Source organism: Grus americana, chromosome 5, assembly GCF_028858705.1.
Source record: "Grus americana isolate bGruAme1 chromosome 5, bGruAme1.mat, whole genome shotgun sequence".
Lineage (NCBI taxonomy): Eukaryota > Metazoa > Chordata > Aves > Gruiformes > Gruidae > Grus > Grus americana.
The window spans coordinates 14,275,600-14,295,269 of record NC_072856.1 but is presented as its reverse complement, the minus strand read 5'-3'; the positions used below and the strand labels follow the sequence as shown (position 1 = coordinate 14,295,269).

The 19,670-nt window shown below is 41.9% G+C and overlaps 1 protein-coding gene across 2 annotated transcripts in view; it reads right to left on the bottom strand.

The window, feature by feature from the left end:
* The window catches only part of INSC (INSC spindle orientation adaptor protein), a 242,670-nt gene extending 225,005 nt beyond the window's left edge, over nucleotides 1–17,665 (bottom strand). For both annotated transcript variants that reach the window (XR_008577455.1, XM_054828497.1), the window contains exon 1: nucleotides 17,555–17,665. The gene's annotated coding sequence lies outside the window, so the exon portion shown is untranslated. The remainder of the gene's footprint in view (nucleotides 1–17,554) is intronic.
* Between the last annotated feature and the right edge of the window lie 2,005 nt (nucleotides 17,666–19,670).

Here is a 19,670-nt window from a genome sequence, read left to right as displayed (position 1 = left end):
GCTCCAAGAAGGAAATAATTGCAGTGTATTATCTAGCAAGGTGCTGTTGCTGAGCAGATGCAGAAGTCTGCTTCCCCTGAGGTGCCTCAGCACAGTTATGCTTTTGACATGATGTCACTTGGACACGAGCTGGTTGTCCAGCCCCCCAATCACTCTAGATTAGAAATAATCACATTCCTCTCATCATTTCTTGCTTTATACTATTCCTTTATCTTCCAGTAGCCTCAACAAAACTAGCTTCTGGTTGCCAGATTTGACAGGTCTATGGGACCCACTCAGAAACCTGCATTTTCTCAACTGGATGGGAACTCATCAAGTTCAAAATTTTAATAGCTCTGAGAAAAATTTTCAGTCTATTTTATCCTCCATTGTATGAACATAACTCTCAGTTAAAGACCATTAGGGTAAATTGAATAACTCTAAGATGTGCAAATTTGGCCAACACATTTTTTTTTAGACAAATTAAATATACACAGATTGTAGCTGGCAATCTATTTCAAATGGTAAAATATGAGACATGGCAATATGCTGAACAGACTTCCACAGCTTTCATACTAGAAACACAATGCGTAGCAACAAAGAGTTTAGGTGTGTGTTGCAATAAAGAAATAGTACCAAAAATACATGGTTGTAGGCAAATGATGGTCTTGCAAATGACAACACAGATTCATAGCACATGAGCTTAGAGGATCTTGTGAATAAGAGGTTGAATACAGGACAATGATATCACAACTCACAAACTCAGATAAGAATTAGTTTATCATTTAGGAAAAAAGAAAAGGAAGGGATGGCAAATGGCAGCTGCTTTTGGTTATATGCAAGTTTGTCTCATTCTTTACCAATACCCCAACAAGTCTCTCCCCATACTGTCCTTTTTGGTAACAAGGGCCGATGCAAGGGCTACACATCTGTCACGTGGACAATGTTTTAACATATGAAAGAGGTGTCAGCATACCGTGGGGATGATGTAGCTTGGTGGCTGACAAGCATCTGAATTTTTATCTTTCAGCCTCTGATCCTCTGAAATATTATCCTATACAGAAATTATTTGCACAAAGAGGGGTATTTTGAACACCAAAAATGAAAACTCACACTATCAGTAGAAAGCCAGGTTACTAGGGGAAAAAAAACCAAACACATGGAAGTATACGAGATTTTTTTTTTATTTAAAGGGAAGGAGAAAAAGAAAATAAAAGAAAATAAATCAGGTTAGCATAAGCCTTGTGTGCATACATGAGTATGTCTGACATCGCCTCACTGAGGGACACCACCAAAAATTCCCAGGTTCTAGTACCAACCCACCACACCTACTCATCTTTACCTTGTAACAAAAACCCCAAACCCACGCAGGATTAAGTTCCCCACGTATACAGCAGGAATTCATTGTGCACAGAACTTTTGAGGAATCCTTCCATTAATCTGGGATCCCCCAACACACAGTAAGCCTATTAATACATGAAACATCCCAATATTGTTGGTCATGTGCCATGTACCAGTAATGCTGGAAATCCAGGTGTAGCTCTATCATACGTACAGTAGCTCTGGAAGCGAAGCATACTTACTGCAGAGGTAGTCACAGTACTTAAAACGCAGTAGTCCAATACTTTCTGGGAGCTTCAAACTTACTGCACATGCACAGGATAGCATAAGTACGTGTGTTTGGCCATGAAATCCCACACGGGCGTACATTACTTTCATTTATCTACCCAACAAGAAGCGTCTTCTTTCATATCACTAGAAAGCACAGACCTTTCGAACGAGGGACAGCTTTTCCACTGTAGCAACCGGCACTGCAATGCGCAAAGAGAACTTAATCTCATGCTCACATCCCAAAGGAGTGATAAGGGCTCTCCAGAATAAATACAATGGTCCACTATTGTGAACCTTATTTATCAAGTGAACCCACTGACTTCTTGTCAGCACAAGCACTCCTTTTCATCAAAGGTTTGTCAGACCAGGGAATATTATTTTGATACTGCAACATTAAAAAAAACCAAGCATACCTTGCATTTCATCTAATTATACTATTGCCTACAATTTCTAGTGGCACTTCAAAGTCTGGACTTTACTCTTCTGCAACAGCACTGTAATAAACTACAGCTACATACAGCGAGGCCTAACAGTTTTCATAGCAGTATCTTAAACTTTCTTTTAGCAATACCTTGGTTTTCTTCATGCCATAAAAAAAGGACTGCAGTATACCAATATTGAACAGCACTAAATTATGACAGATTCCTGTCAACCGAGCTGACTTGCACTGAAGTTTGGTCAACTGCTCAGCATTCAAACAATTTCACTGAAGTTCTTTTCTAAGATGCCTCACTTTTTTTGATTCAGAAGAACATGGTTTGCCCACAACAAAATAAACATCTCAGAAGTTCTCTCACTGTTTGCTTGTCTTTTGATGTATTCTGATGTATTCATGCAGTGGGTTTGATACATTTGCACGGTACGTGGGGGCAATATTACAAAATGGTGTTCACGAGAATGGGCAAAGCAACGTCTTTGGCTAGATAAAGGCAATTCCCCCTCTCGCTTAGCAGACTTCACAAACAGAGTAGGAGGCAGAGGGGTGCTTTGTTCATTCCGTGCACACCCTGTACTTGTACAGAAAGGCAATAACTGATTTTACTAGTAACACCTTGGAGATTTCTGGCCTCCCTGGTACCACACTCCTCAGGCAAGCAAGCTTACTGTAAAACTGATGCACCAGACACCTTTGAGCAAAGTTTATCAAGTGTAAAAACTTTCAGATTGCTCTAAGAGTGCTTTTAAGTATCCAAGATATTAAAGAAATTACAGACGTTTCTACGGAACCGAATCTTCTTTCAGTCATAGTTAGCAGATTTCTACTACACACTCTCTTCATCATTTTATCAATAATTTATCTGTTAACTACCCATCCACTGAATTTTTATAAACATATTAAGAAACCACTTCAAGTTTAGCCACTTTTCATATAACATGTATATCATTAACTGTATAAATTAATTTGCAGAGCAATTCATTTCAATCTCTCCCACCTTTCAAAGCAACACTAAAGCCATTATAAAAATCTAAGTTTTAAATTGCATCTTGTTTTTCTCTCATTAATATTAGACAGGCACACAGAGTACTAATGCAGTATTAAAACCACCACTGAGACAAAATAAAAAGTCAGCTCTTACGAGTGCTACATGAGTGGCTGCCTTATTTGAATTACTACAGCAGAAGCCATGTAAAACACCGTGTGTGGTCTTTGGGAGAGAAGGTCCTTGGTAGCGGTGCTGCCACGGGAAGGGGTCCACCAGGCAGGACACAAGCATGAGCAAAGCCACAGAACAGACCAGGACAAATGTAAATAGATCATGAAAACACTATGGGCATGGGAAAGCACATTGAACCCAAGACAGGCAGGTCATGAACTCCAAAGGACTTTGAGGAGGAAACGAGACTTCCTATACTAGATGGGCTACCAAACAATGATCACAGCCAGATTCAGGATTTTATTTCCCTGTTGCTTTTAGACTCTTCTTCCCCAAATCAACACTACATCATTCAACAATAAATACAGCTGATTCCACCCTTCATGTGGAATGAAGCGAGTGTTTACCAGCTGTCCCAAAGCCATGAAAGGCTCTGTCATGAAAGAACAAAAAGAAAAGTTGAAGTCTTTGGCTGTCCCAGTATACCAAGCTACCAAAGTGTTTGAACATGGTTACTGTTACATCTCTGTTAACATTAAAAAAAAAATTAAACCAACAAACAGTGATCTTGAACTACATTTGTATCATAACCTAGTAATCACCAACCCTATGGAAAGTTCGTCTCATTCAAAAAAATAAAAGAAAAAGATCTTGACAGATTAGCTCTACAAGAGCAGAAAGTTGTCAGACTTAAAAGGCTGTACTGTAGTTCTTCCCCACAGCTTTTGGCAGAAGAGAGACTGACATAACTTTTCAACATCCTTGGTTAATTCACTGGCAAAAGGCAGAAGAATTTATACACCTCTTATGTAAGGTTATGCTAAAATTGCATCTATTTTTGCAGCAGATCTTACACATCCAAATCCATCTGTAAATAGTTAGTTTCCACAACAGTGAAGCTATCGGGAACCCAGCGTATCAGAGATCAGACAGTGACGAAACTCGGCTTCCCACTTGCAGCGGGTCATATGCAGATTGCGTATTGCCTGAAAAAACAAATAGCAAACCCCCGACAAAAAGGGAAGATAGGGATTTATTCTTGCTTTGCTTTTAGGTACCACGTATTTGAGTTTGAACTCTACAAATTCCAGAAAGCCAAAGAGCAAATCGGAACAAACAAATACCAACACAGCACAGGTTTCCCAGGTCTGACACTGCCAATCTGCTGTTTTAGCAGTTCCTCTAAGAAGTGGCCTCCTTGCACATCTGTTTTAATTTCAGTGTTTGAGACCACTGTCTACTTAGAAATAGATATTGGTCCCTCTTGACTCCTGAATCCTGCTCTCATGTGTGCCTATGACTAATTGAGACTGAGTAGTCACTTATTTTTGCTACAATTTACCTGATATTTACCTTCCTACACATAAATCACTTAAAAATTAATCGCTGATCTAAAGTCTTCCTAGGAAAGGCATTACAGTATCTTCAATGAACGAAATTGTCTCCTCAGGCACTTAGGAAAATTTGGCTCCATAAGACCATTTATCACAGAAACCCCCAAAATACATTTCCCTACACTCACCACACCACAGTATGTGATGTGCCACAGCCATTTCCTCTTTCTGAGGATGCACATAATTGTGGTATCTTAGATAATGCAGTAGGCACGGAGAAACCGTAACTTTTGAAGTGGAAAAATGATAGTTTGCACAGTAATTGCAAGCTATCATAAATGCCAGAGTTACTTAGCTGCAAGACAGAACAAAAGCTGGCCCCAGTTTGAGGCAATTAAACTCCACGGCAATCAAAATAAAAAAAAAAAAGCCTTTGTCACAAATGCACTTTTTTGTTTTTACTGGAAATCGCGAAGCAGCTCGGCCTCAATGAATCAGAGCTTGAGCCAAACTACAGGTCTCCCCTCAGCAAAGACTCCGGTCTGCACCCTCTGTGCTTTCTCTGGACAGCTGGCACTTCCCGAGAACAAAACAATAAATAAATTAAAAATTAAAAAAAAAAAAATTAAAAAAAGAGGGAATGGGCACCAACTCGAAATTTTCTTTCGAAAAGTAGCAGCCGGCAGCCAGGTCAAAGGGAGGCAGGCATTGCTTTACAGAGACCTGGAGCCGTTACAGAGTGTGTCTGGCATTTAGGATATGATCTCATCTCCACTGATGGGTACTTTGTTTATGGAATCAAATCCATAACAAGTAATGAACAGATTGATTTGGCACATAAAGTTACACTTCATTATTTCTCCAAAATCTAGAGTTATAGTTACTTATATTTAGTATGTGTAATAACTAATAAAGCAATCGAGTTAATACAACCTGAAAGCTAGAAGAATACTTTTACAGCACAGCACTGCGACGGGTCAGTTCCCTCCTTCGAGCAGCATTATTCCCTCTTTAGCAATATTATTCCCTCTTTCACATCCCTATCTCATTTTCTTCAAACCAATTACCCCATGCCCATTCCCTCAATTTTAGGCTGGAGGTGCCTAAGGCTGGGGGCAGCCGTGGGGGGAGGGAAAGTAAAGCAGAAAGTATTTTAAATTGAAAAAAAATCTCGGCTCGAATACCTTTTTAACAAAGAAAACTTGGGGCGGTGTGAAAAACTCTTTACATATTATCTTTTTATGAGACTTTTCTCCCCTCACTAGTTCACTGTTCTTATTATTCAAAGAAATGAGATCTAGCTCCTTAATCTTTTTTCCCCTTCTCCTCTCCAATACATTGTATTTGCTTTCGAAAGGAATTGGGAATTTTGAGCTTTTTCCGTACCCGGTGTGCTGGCTGCTACAGAGGCTTTTCATTAGGAGATTACATAAATGGTACTTGAAGCAATAATGGTGCAAAACAATATTCTAAAGGAACAATTTATTCATGCGATAAGAATTGCCTCATTTATTTTCCATAGAAATAGATCTGATTAATTTAATGTTTCTATTTTCAAAGCCCATTAAACTGTAGTCTGCCTTTGGCAAACAGTACAGAGATTCACAGTGCTAAACAACGCTTTTGTTTTATTTGTAATAAGTTTTATTTACTACTATTTTGTGATGTAGCTTCTTGTGCTCAGGTTTTGACAATGGCAAATAAAATTCTGCTGAAAATAGAAACAAATAGCAAGATTGACACACATATATGTAATCTTCCTAGCTGTGACCAAAAAAAAGGCAAGATTCAGGGGAAAAGCTGAAATTACCTCATACGATGTATCCGTAGGTGCAAGAGCTGCCAACCAGGATCATAAAGGCAGAAACCATGAAGGAGAACTCAAGGTACAGGGAACCTGATCCATCCCAAACTATTCTCCTGTCTGTCCTTTAGTCATAATTGCCAGCCTCTCCAGGGAAATACCTCCAAAACCTGCTGCCGGGTGGTTGCGAAATAACGTCGCTCAAGGAAAATGCACATTTTATAAGCGCCTTGTTTAGACGGTGTGTTTGTCCATGGAAACCCCCAAGAAACTAAGAGAAGAACAAGAATATTCTTAAATCAAACAGTATTATCTGGATCACGTCCTGTCACAAGGTCATTTTTCTGTGCTTGGGGATTTTTGATGAGAGATGGAACGACAGAGCCTGTGAGCTCTGGCACTGCTCTGGAGCACTACAGGGTGGGTACCTGCCCTTCCCATAAAAAGCTACAATTGAAAAAAGAGACAAAAATAATGTTTACCTTAGAGAGTTTATGAGTAGGATCATTTTTAGAAAGGGATTTATAGGAGTCTGAAGTCCTGGTGTTTCTTCCACCTCTAAAACTGGGCTTTTGGTTTTCAGCTTTATTTTAAAATAATTTCCTAAAGCCAACCAAGTTAAAATATTTTTGTAAAGAAAGTAAACTCTTCTCTTTCATCTGTTAGTACAGCAACAAAGTACACCATCCTTTAGCACCCAGGGAGCATCCTTCCACCTTTGGTTTTAGTTCGGACAAGGAATTGTGCTGTGATGATAGTCTCCAATGTGACAACGAGCGTGTTTCTATGGATCTTCACTCAACCCCATCTGGATTGTTATCAGGCTCAGATCAGCCCCAGCATTAAGCTGGTGATTAGATTTCCACCCATCATCATGAAGGGAGCACGGAGGATCCAGAAGCATTAGAAATTTAAATGATCAACTTGAGAGAGAATTGACATCTCTGACATCTTATTTTGCATATTTATCCTATTTTTGTTTAAAAACAAAACTTAGCAGTGGCACGTTCACAGCTACAACCAAACCATTTTGCTATTTTTGTACTTTATTACGAACAAGCAACACTAACAGGTTGGCAAAGGGCTTCATAGTAATCCTGGCAATTTGTAGCATGTCCCTCTCTTTGCCTCCACATCTACACAAAACAATCCCCGCGACACTCGGACCAAAACAAAGACTCTAGTTTTGTCACATTGCAACCCTTCAACATCAACAAGACGCTTACCAGCACTACAATTTACTGTCACATCATTTTGGACCTGCTCGTAGTACCCAGGCCTGTTTCACTGTTGACCTTTCTGCAACAAGCGTTGGGTCTCGCGGATTATTATGAAAGTAATTGTGCAAATTGTGCTGAGGCTGAACAGATCCAGCGTGAGAGAATCTTCACTGTACAGAGCCATTCGGAATGCCTCAACGGGAAGCTGTGCGCTTTGTGGGTTTGCCAGTTGTGGCTTGGGAGCATTTTAGGGGCAGAAAGGGAAAGCAGATTTGGGGGGGGGGGGGGGGGGGGGGGGGGCTTCGAGAAAAAGTCAGGGAGAGGAAAGATTTATACGCTCAGGAGAAGAATACTAACTCTAAAGTACTTACTAAGGAACTTACAGAATCTACCGTTTGACTGAAACAAGCTCTCACAGGTATTCACTGTATTAATCCCAACACACACTTGGAAATACATTTTCCACTCAGGTGGCAATATAAGCCAAGCTCCTTTTATTGTTTTTTTTCTTTTAAAAAAACACCATCTGTGTTTGCTGGTTTTGTGGGGGAGCAGCAAACAAGCACACCTACACCTAGTTGAGCAGAACAAACAAAAAAAAAAATCAAGAAGTTACCCCATCTTCCAAAGCATAGAAAGCCACCCTCTAAGTGGGAATCCACACAAATTTGCATCCCTAGCTATAAAACCTCAGCTGCAGCTTGTAAGAGCAAATGTAGGTTCGCACATGTAGTACCGTCATCACAACCACGCATCGACAGTTTAACTTTCAAAGTTAGACAGATTCAGGAGGTGCAAAATTTTCTCTCCAATTTCTAAATTTCAGGGCCAGTTATTTGCTTCTCCCTTTGTAGAGGGCAACAAAATAGCAATGAAATCTTAGAGGACACTTTACCAGGAAGCATATTTAAGATTTATTCCAGTTTCAGAGACATTATTAGTTTCAAAATGATACTTTGGATTGAAAAAGCAGTGATCCACATTTCTTTGCCAAATCACCTGATGTTGACTCTTCTGCCAGTTGGGGTTTGGGTTTGTTTGCTTGTTTTCTTGTGGTAACTAATTCCTCAGCAGTTCTGCTTCTTCACACAGGTGGTGCCTCTGCGGCACTGCACTCAGGACCGTCGTATTTAGTGACTGCTGTGGGTGCCCACCAACACCACTTTTTTGATGAACACAGAAGGGGAGGGAAAGGCAGTCTTAAAGTTACTAAGCCAGTTGATCCTTAACACATGGAACAGAGAAAGGCACTTCTCCAGCCAGGAAGGCTTTCTCACAACTGATTGCAGAAAGCCGAATTTGAATGATGAGAATAAGGTGGTGTTCCAGCCAAGAAAGTTGCAAACAGTCTAAATGACATAATTTGAGGATGCTGATGTTTTACACCTGCTCCTCCAGGGTATTTTTGTAATGTCCAAGATAAGGCGCTACACCCAGATCTTGATCATGAAGTACTAAGAAGGAGACCTATATTTTTGCTAATATATAATAGATAATACTAATATATGTATTACTAATATGGAGACTAAAGTAGTAAAATCCCTATATCCAGGACAAAATTCTGCAATAGTCTCACTGTGTGTGAAGTGTCCTTTATCATGCTACAGCTTCTTGCTCTAGGACAGAGACTGTCAGAGAAGACTCTAAGTAATACAAAGCTTAGAGAAAAGCTTGAGTTCATAAATTACAATTTGTTTAAACATTAAAAGTGTTCAGATGCCCAGTTGCAGTACTCCTGGAGCATGCCGAATAAACTGTCTACAAGCCTTATGCTTTGTACCAACACAAGGGAACACTGGTTTTTCCTAACTTGTAGCTGTGTTCACATCCACAGGGAGTGACATGGACCGAACTTTATCAAAGATAAAGTTTTAACTATCTTTTGAATTATGTGTTACCTATTTGCCAAATATAACAGCAAGGAATTACACCAAGTCTACCAATTACTTGACTTCTTTCCCAAGATGGGATCTAACCATAAAAGAATCTTCTTTGTTTCTCTAGGTTTACTTGCAAGTAATATATGCTGAAAGATGTCTATTGTTTACATGTTTTACAAGCTGATTGTCTGTTATTGTTTCTGTATATAATTTTGTACAGTCATACACTTAAATACACACTTAGATTTAAATAAATGCAATCCTACATCCCTTGAAAGTGTAGCTACCCATTTTTCTTTTTTTTATAAAAGGTTTAGGCTCATTATCCCAGCTGTGCTTCCCACCTGGGCTGTGGCTTGAACAGACAATGTTTCTGTGGGCTCCAGCTCCATTCACTTGAGCCACAAACTTGACCCTTTGTTGAGAAAGTCAATTATTCAAAGCTTAATGGCCACAGAGTACTTTGCTTAGGGTGCAGTTCAGCCACAGCCAGAAGTTTTGGTGGTGGGTTTTTTTCTAGTGATTAGGTAGCCCCTTTTTGTGGTTTTGTTTTTTTGGTTGGTTGGTTTTGGTGTTGAAGGGGTGGTTTTTAAAGTTTGAAGTAGACCAAAGACCCCACTGCTAAATATCAGATTCACCTATCTATGCAAGTCACAGCCTTAGAAACACATTCATCGGATACATCCAAGAAAGACTTCAACACAAAACCTACAAAACTGAACCAACAAAGACCAAACCACTTCTTTGCCATTAGGGATGCTCAGTGCAGAGCAGGGCCAAGCGCAGGGTTCTGGATTTGAGGTCTTTAAGGCCTGTCCTGACACACTGACAGGTACTTGCAGAGGAGCAGACATATATCTGTCATACACATGCAGTTTCAAAGCTCGGTCAGACTGATGGGCAGTATAATGGAGAGTTAACTAGATTTAAATATCTTGAAATAGTTCTCATAGATATCTCAGCTACTGCAAACACTTAGTTTAGAGCATAAATTAGGGTGCTAAGAAAGAGGGATTTTAGCCCTGAGTCTCCACCCTGTGCAGATCACAAGACAAGGACAAACTAATGCCCAGAGAAACAAGAGACAAGCTACCCTCCCCGCCTCTGCGGCCAGGGGGGCGAAAGGCTGGTCTCCAGCGTAAGCTAGAGCAGCCTCCTGTAACATGCACTAAGCAGCTTGCTGTCCCTTAGCCTCTGTTGGCAAAGGCTCCTGCAGCACAGCGGTGACTCAGGAGAAGTTCAAAGAGCTCCTGGGGGATTGCCCATGGAGAGAAGAGAGCCCACAGGGTATTACTGCACCGCTGTGGAGATACCCCCAAACAATACGGAGCAAGAGGAGTCTCAGGTGCACTGAGAGCTGAGCAGCCAGTGCCCCCAAGAGCACCACCAAGGGGCCTTACTCTACATGCGAACAGGGGCTGGTTTCACACTGCTTCACTGCAGAGCCAGAGGATGGAGGTGCACGAGTAGCTTACAGCCAGTTTTGGCACCTATTCTAGCTCCGCATATGGGCTTGGTTTGAACTTAAAAAAAATACAGGGTCAAATCCACAGAAGCAACCGTACTTACACAACCTGCAGGTTCATAGAAAAAAAGCAATGGCCTTCCTCTCACACACCAAAGCTGCCACCTTCTTTTTCTCTCTCAAATTGCTCTCCACAGAGCCTTTTGGTCGGTGACATGCACCGATTTCACGTTTGTCAAACATCTCTTAAAACCAGCTCTCCATAAGCTGTTGAATCCAACCCCAAACACCAGCTTCAGCATGAAAGGCACAAAAAACCCACTCCCCCTCAACACTCACTCACAAATACTTTCCAAGCTTATTAGTGTAAAACTAACCCACCTGCGCAAGCTGGTAGAGAAGCACAGGCTGTGCCTGTCAGCACAAAACAGCAGTGGCAGGGGAGCAATAAATAAACACAACAGAAGCTATGACAGAGAAAAGCTGTTCTGCTTGCAAGCAAGTCAATGGCAAAAGTCCCAACAAGAAGCAGAGCTGCACCCTGCATCAGCAGCCAAGAGCTCTGTGCAATAATCTTACTTTCCCCGTGCCTTCTTGTGCAGCTTGCTAAAGAGAAGCCTTTCCCAACGCGTTCCGCACACAGTGTATCCCTTATCTTCTTACTGGAAATAGAAGAAAATTTGTCGTGACCGGACCCTGTGCTGTAACACCGATCATATTTCACCAGAACTGATAAATAAAGAAAAGTCTTACATAACAGTCTTCATTCAAGACACTTAAATCTGCGGCTTCAAATCCACTTTACGCACTTTCAGTCACATAAAAGTAAGATACTTTCCCCTAGAAGAAAAACGAGGCTGGTAGGAAAAGGCAATGTGTTCTACCGGCCCATTTAACAAATGAAACATTTACTTTCTGTTTGGTGTAAAGTGACAGCTGGCTTATTAGAGCTGACACTGATCCTCCTGAGAGGATTTCGGTGAGCAAGACACACAGGTGAAGGTCAAAGTAGCAAAGGAATTAAATGAAGAGAGGAAGGAAGCATCTTCCTCGTAAGGACAGAAATTAGCTAATAAAAAAGCTATTCCTAATGTGGCCCTCGTTGGTTGGAAATAGAGCACTTGCAAAATGCTCTGTTCTCGAGAAATGCCTCCAAGACACTTTCTGAATTTAAGTTTTTTAGACCCAGTCACCAGGTCCGTGTGCTGCCGGCATGACCCCAGTGCAGCTCTCGCCTGCAGTAAGGGCTTTGTCAACGCAGTTTGTGCCATGTCGCTGCCTGGCTGAGGCAGTGTAAAAGGCAGCACAGGTAATATTCTTACTTATGAATCATACATCACTTTTGACTTATGTGAGAAGGGTAATTAACATGGGATGATCCACTTTTCAAAGTGACTAGTAAGACCGACACAGCTGTACTGTCTCGGTGCGTTTTCACTCCCCTGCCAGGCACACACAGCTGGCTGGAGGGCACTGAACAAGTTGTCTGGCTGCCCTCAGCAGACCTTCAACACCCCAGAGGAATTAAGAGTTTAGCCAAGAGACGACTGGTTTTTGCCAAGGTTTGTTTAGCACTCCTGCTTTTGCCTCCCCGGGTCCAGCCCGGGCCATGGCCTCCCTGCGGCACCGGGACCTCAGCAGTCGCTGCCCCGCAGCAAAAGCTGAAGAAGTTTTCATCCTCGCGAGGGGAGACACAGAGCTGGTGACAGAGGGTAGGTCTGCTGCACAGCTCTGGAAGACCTGGGGATTTGAGCCCTGGCAGCATACGATATCCTGCCGCAGGCAAGGTGCACCGCTCTCCCTAAGGGGAGATGGAGCCCGTGCTGCCCAGATGGCCTGATTTTTGTTCCTTTTTGTATTTGCTCTGCTGAAATTACAGCAGTGAAAATAAAGCAACACGTTTTTATTAACCCTGACTGCTCTGCACTGAGAAGAGCAGCATGCACGTGTCCCAGGTAATGCACACAGTCAAATCAAGGACATGGGTGCTGGTGCACATGCGCCCGACCTGGGCGGCTCAGCAGCTTGGCGTGGGCAACGCAGGATGGCTCTCGGCCACCTCACGCTGTGCCCCAACTCCAGGGAAAGCCAGGTTTGACTTCCAAAACTTGTAGATGCTTCAACTGGGCAAATACCAAATGACTCTGGTGTGAGCCGTGCCTCGGGAGCCTCTGCGACCAGCGCGTTCATTACACCTTTCACGTGTCAAGGGAGCAGAAGAGCAGCAGAAAGTGCTAAGCTCAGCCTAGGCCAGCACAGCCCCCTCTGGAAATTTCTTACTCTGAATATTTCAGCTCCCTTCCAGCACTGGTTTTAACTCCTTCCTGACCAAGAACCCAAAAAGCATCAGAATGAGCAGTTTCTGGCTATCAGTGACCTGTCACCATCTGAGTGTTTTGGGTTTCCCTAACAATTCCTGAAGTCATTGAGGTGCACTTGTGTTTGCGGGGAGAGGTTGCTGAATTAAATCTGACAGGTACCAGCATCTCTGGTTTTAATCTCAGCACTCTCCAGGCACACTTGTATGATACAAGGTCACAGATTTTATTTTTCCTTCATGTGGATATCACTTACTTAAAAGTAGGAGACCTGTCCTGGCCAGAGACAAATTAACGTGGCTCCACTGACTGCATTAGGGCTCTGCCAGGGTACACAAATGGGGGATGTGAGCCGATAAACCCAGCGTCATTTCTCTAGAAGTAGCTTTTCACTGGTGTCTGTTAGATCTGACCAAAATATTTTCTCAGTAACTCTGATTTATTGCAATTTCGATGAGTTGGCATTCTGGTATCGCAAATGATCATGTGTGGCTCCATGTGAGAGAGCAACCAGGACCACAGAAAGCAGAGGGGTGTCACGTGATCTAACCGGGGATGAGGGTGCAAAAATAAGCATTTTGACAACAAAATTTCAATTCTGAAATGCATCAGGCAAGTAATTTGGTCTATTGAATACTGTGGTCACTTTTCAGAGCTAGGCATAGGCATACAGAGCGGTACTTGACCCTTTTCCTCCTAAACACAAAGAGAAGGACGTGAAGTGGGTTATTGCCTGGTTCCTCTGCAATCAGGGGGAACATGATGCCCATTCAGGCCACCAGACATGGCATCGGTGGCCCTGTGTCCCCACGGGAGCTCACGCAGGAATGGTTCCCACTCATTTCCAGCTGTGCCGCATGTTTTTCCTATATGACAGGAGATCTGGGCAGGTTTACTGTCACAAAATGTTCCAAATTTGCTAGAAGAATGAGTGACACAGAGCAGGTGTATTATCCTCATGTGTCACGACTGTCCCAGCAAAATAAGAGTTAGAAATCCAGTCCTCCCTTAAACCACTCCTAGTAGATTTGAGTTGGTTTGCAAGACTGTTAGTTTTTTTGTTTGGCAACACCTCATTATTATGCAAAAAGATCAATACAGGAGTGCCTGGATGTCAAAGGTACACTCCGAAATATGCGCAGAAGAAAGATGGGATCTGAGAAGTTTGGCTTAGCCATGAAGTTTTGCAGAGTCCCCAATCTTCTCAGCTGATCTACTCCAGTTTCAATCCCAATGCTCTGGATAATATCCCGAGTTTCAGCCCATCTCCATGGAAGACCCCAAGGAATAGGTATATGTAATCAAATACATTACTTGGCTCTACACAATTTTTATGAAATAGTGATGAAAGCCACTTGCACACTATTCACACTTAATACAGAGCACCTACTCAAATAAACATGCTGAGGTAGAAATGAAGTAATAACTAGCTCTAATCTCTTTTAAAGGTCACAAGCCTGCGAAAATGTTTTCAAAGCAATTTCAAGTATGAGCCTACCCAAAAACTGTGGATCTCTTTGCTTCTGCTGGGTTCCCAGCACGAGGTGCTTTACCTCCCTGCGGAGCTTCTCGTGCAGAATTTCAGGCCTTCCCAGGGCTTTTTCTCTGGACTCTTGATATCTGCAGAGTGAGCATCTTTCACCAGACAGTCTGTTCCCTGCTACCTCCCACCCCATCAACATCTCCAGACAGAGAGTTAGAGTCCAGAAAACACAAGGGCATAGCAGGGAAACAGCTGAGCCGCTTGACTTGCAACTAAGCACAATCCGTTTAGAAGTCCAATTAGAAAAATTATGACTAATCACTACATGGGAGGGGAGGAGAAGCAAAGAAGAAATCTTTCTTAGGAGATAAGAACAACAGTGTCTAATCCCAGCTGAAGTTTTTCCCTTTGTGCCTAAGAGAAGTTCGCTCCGTTGGGTCCTCTGTGCAGCTCTCAAACCAATCTGGCTTTCATCTGGTGACCTATGTTACGCAAAGAGACTCTTCCAGCAATCAGGAGGAGAGCGTGGGTACTCATGCTCTGAATTTCCTTTCAGACATCACTGCCACCTCTGACACTCAAGGACCCCTACAAAGAGCTACGAGTTCCCCTACACCACAAGGCATTTCCATATGGACCAGCGCCACCTATTTTATGGCCCAATTAGGACCAGGCAGCCACCTGGGGAGACGAATGAAGAATGAAGAATGGAGTTAATTGGGCCAGGTACACAGGAGGCAAAAGAAAGTTGGCACGCGGTTACTCACGCTACTCTAGCTGATTATGCTGGTAGTAAACCTTGCACTCCAAGACCACATTTGCTTTCCACGCCCAAGAAAAATATGTGCTTCCTCCTGTGTTCATTAAGTCAGTATGAAGACTGGTATGCAAGTCCTGGAAAAAAAAAAAAAAGAGCTTTCCATGGCTGTGCCATCCTGTATGTGCCTCTCCAGCAACTTGCCTCAAGCCCATTTTATTTCCTTTTTCATCACCAGAACTTTCTGCCAGAAATGACACATTAAGTATTTGGCATTGAAAAATAATTAAAAAAAAAAAAAAAGGTGAATGGGGAAAAAGCACATCTGCACGGAGAGTGATGGTTGTAAAGAGAGCAAGAGCAATGTCAATGCCCTTTGGAAAAAAAAATCACACAGGCCAAAGAATGACTGCCAATAAATGCTAATATCCTTTATTAGACATTGCATGTCTTAACTTCATTTCCCTTAATGCTTTATGATACATTCTACCTTGTACAACACTGACGGAGATTTAAAGCCAATCCAAAGTGTACAAGAGTGTATAAAAGAAGGAAAGAAACATTTTGATTTCCACTTCACCAAAGAGGAGGAAGCAAACTAGTGAGGATAGTAAAGTGTTAAAAATGTATAATATATTTTTCAGTCTTCCAAGTATCCTCCCTACAGACAGTCATGTAGACCTACCAAATCCATAAAATATTTTGGTTTTGTCTCCTCCTACAGGTGCAGCATAATTTCAACCTCCAACACAGTGTACAGGTTTCTTGGTGAGATTTTCAGCAAACAAATTAAAACCAACCTGTCCAAGGACTGGACTACTGCAACTTGAAATTGCAACGATTTTTGAAGTGAATATTATACTCCTGTGTCAACCAGTTCCAGTGAGACTCGTCATCCATATTTATCTGTATGCATAAATCTTTAAAATATGAAACCCCAGATATGGTTATTTTTACCCGATATATTTATATTATGAAAATTAAAATAGATTTTATGTTATTCTAGCATCTATCAGCCTTGACTTCATGCTTCATTTAGTTAAAGAGAGGAGGGAAAGAAAAAGCAGCGAATAAAAAGGTTTTTATGAAAATGGCCCTGTTTTAGGAGGAACCTGGTACAATTGCCTTTACACTGCCAAAACACTTCCACACCCCATCTGGATGTAAACCACTTTAAACAAAAAGCATAGATATACCATTACAGCTTTTCTTCAGTCTGTCTGTAGAAACTACCACATGTGCAACTGAGGAAGAGTCTCTAACCCAGTAATAGCTTTCCCTTTCCAAGAGGAAATGTTTGCATCAGTGCAAGCAAGTTTCAGAAATACAGAAGTAAGTGCCTAAAGGCTGAGCTATGTTCACTTTCCACTGACTTCAGAGACAGGACCGTTCACATAAGATGAAGATAGGGTTCAAAATAAAGTAACAGTACAAAAATATGCACCACGATCCAGAAATACAAGTGTTGAACAGCAGAAGAAAGCATTCTGAAAAACTGTGTTATCGCGTACACATTCACCTCCTTTTTTGCATTCAAAGCGTATGAAAGTTCCAGTCCAAAATGCATTGACAGAAAAAGTTGCTCGACCACCGCCCAAGCATCACATTTAACACACTCACTGCTCCTACAGAGCGTCAGTAAGGATTTACTCTCACAGACAGCTCAGAAGACTATGAACAAATACTATCACCCGATAATAATTACCATTTGTTCTCGTTTTCCTTCTATATATACCAACAAATGCGCTGCTTCTGCTTTTTCAGCTGAAGCAGCCAATTACCTGCTGTGCTTTGTAAGCTCCCATCCACGCTCCCCAGGAAACGGGTAACGTGCCGTGCAGCACAGCGGGGAGAGCTCACTCGGGTGCGAAATAATTCTGAACTTACTCAAGTAAAGTCTCTCCGCTGCGTTTGCAGGCTGAGCTATGCGTTAACTGTATTTATTCACCACTGAAAGACTACACTTTACAGTTATAACCCTGGCGAATACTGAGCGTTTAAATAATTCTACTTTTGCTTAGCCACACAAAGGGGTTTTATTCTTCTACCACAGCTGTACACAAAAGAATAGAGTGCCATTTCAAATCAAAACTGAAGTTGCTACTTACCAGCTTGTGATTATGTATTCAGCAAGCCCGATGAGCTGGAAAGATTTTGTTGCAGAAGACAAAAGTTACAAAAAAAGCAGGCAAAGTTAACAAAAATGAAGGGAAACTAGCATAAATCCTCTCCTTATTCATCTACTTAAATGTTCCTGAAGACTAAAAAGGACCTTAAAGAAAGTGCTCTCAGCAAAGACTACATCCTCTTGTCAGTCAAACCCTACATAGTTTCAGCTAGGCTTCCGTCCAAAAAGACATGGAATTATTCTATTTTTGTCTCCCAGTGCAAATGGAAACATTTTTACAGATTTGTGGTGAGGATTTCAATTTTCGTAGTGGTCAGCTAGTAGAGGAATGTAATTAAAGACCCTGTTAAACATAAGACTGTCCACAAAGGAGGAACTGGATAAATTTGGAGATAAATACCAATTCCATTACAATACAGTCCGATATAGAAGCACAATAAAAACTTTCAACGAGGTTAAAAATCCAGATGTGCTTTACTGGAAGAAAGTTGTAAAAACCAGCATTGTTGTCAGGAGTAGAGGGACAACAACACATTTTCAACAAATGTAGGCTTATCTTTTTTAATGAAATAATTTTAGTTTAAAAAAAAATTAATGATTTTACATGGAAAGTTAAACATTTGGTTTACCACCCATGTTATGTCTGGTATGTTACTGTTTTTATTCAACACAGGTGTTTCCTTAGAAGTACTTCACATTTTGCCTATTGCTGACATAAAATAAACCTAAACCTCTGACTTTGTAAAGTATGAAAATACCTTGGAAATTATATGTTTCACTTCTGTTGCATTTAATTTTTACTCCTATTATATCAAGAAGAAAGTCTGGTCATTTCCTGTGTACATTCAGTCTGGAAGCTGACACTGAAACTCAGCGTACATCTTTACTTATCCCTCGAGCTCTCAAGATACGAGGCTTTCCTCACAAAGGAAGCTTTTAGTTCAATTCCCCAAAACTCTGTCATCATCGAGGACGCTGAACTTTTGTCCCTGCTGCCTTCTCCTCTCTGCTCCAACTTCCGCACCCATTGACCCTTTCATGCTCAGTTGTTATTCTGTTCCCATCAATCCCCCTTTCATGCCCTCCATTGCCGCCCCTCTCCATTACGCACTGATACCTCTTTTTAGTCTTCACAGCTCTAAGTCCCTGTCTCCTGGTCCTGCTCACCAAGCGACCGCCCTACCCTGCCGGCCAGCCTTAGGGCTTCTCCAGCCACCGCTGCCTGCTGGGCCACCCTCCAAGCTACTCCGTAAGTGTAGAAAGCTCTCTCTTGAATTCGTCCATAAAGTAAGCTGGTCCGGGCTGTCACCGTCCTTCAGGTCAAAGCCTTCATCCAGATGCACTAGAAGACATTAGTCAACCGTAACAGTAAGTTGGAGGGTTGCGAGGAACAAACAGTGCCTTTTTTAACAGAGAAGAAAAGAAGCACTCGCTGTCTCCCTGTCCCCCAGTTCTCCATACTTACATGTTGCTTTTTTGCTCTGATGTTTCAAGTTCCCCCACAGTGTGAAAGTCCTTTGGGTAGGAAATGCCTCCTACTACATTTTGAATTAGTCCCTAATATCACAGGATCCAGCCTTTTTACACTGTGGGTGTTAGTGCAAAGCAAGCAAGAAATAAGCTCTTTCTTTAACATCTTGCTACTTATCTTTTTCCTCAAATCACAGCTCTTGCGAGATGTAGCTTCAACTGAATGAAGAGATACATTTTAATTTTAGGGATGAAAAAGGAAGAGAAGAAAGCCTCTGTGTAGATGGGCGCACATTGTAGATGGGTGCACAGATGTTACCAGAAAGGACGAACAGGCCATGAAAGCATCAGCAGGACAAGAAACCTCCTTCCCTTTGAAACATCTCCGGCACGTTACTGTGCAGGTGTCCCTGACCAGGAACGTGGCATGCTATCATCCCATCATTTAGTTCTCATCTTTGCTGAGAGTGGGCCCAGAAAATGTGGAGGAGAGGAGCACAAGCTGGGGTGCAGGGGTGGGGGCAGAAGGGCAGAAGGAAGCCCTAACTGCCAAGGTGCAGCTCTGCTTACATTACATTTGGCGAGGCAGGATAAAGATAAGGCAGGATTATCTTCATTAAAGTTGT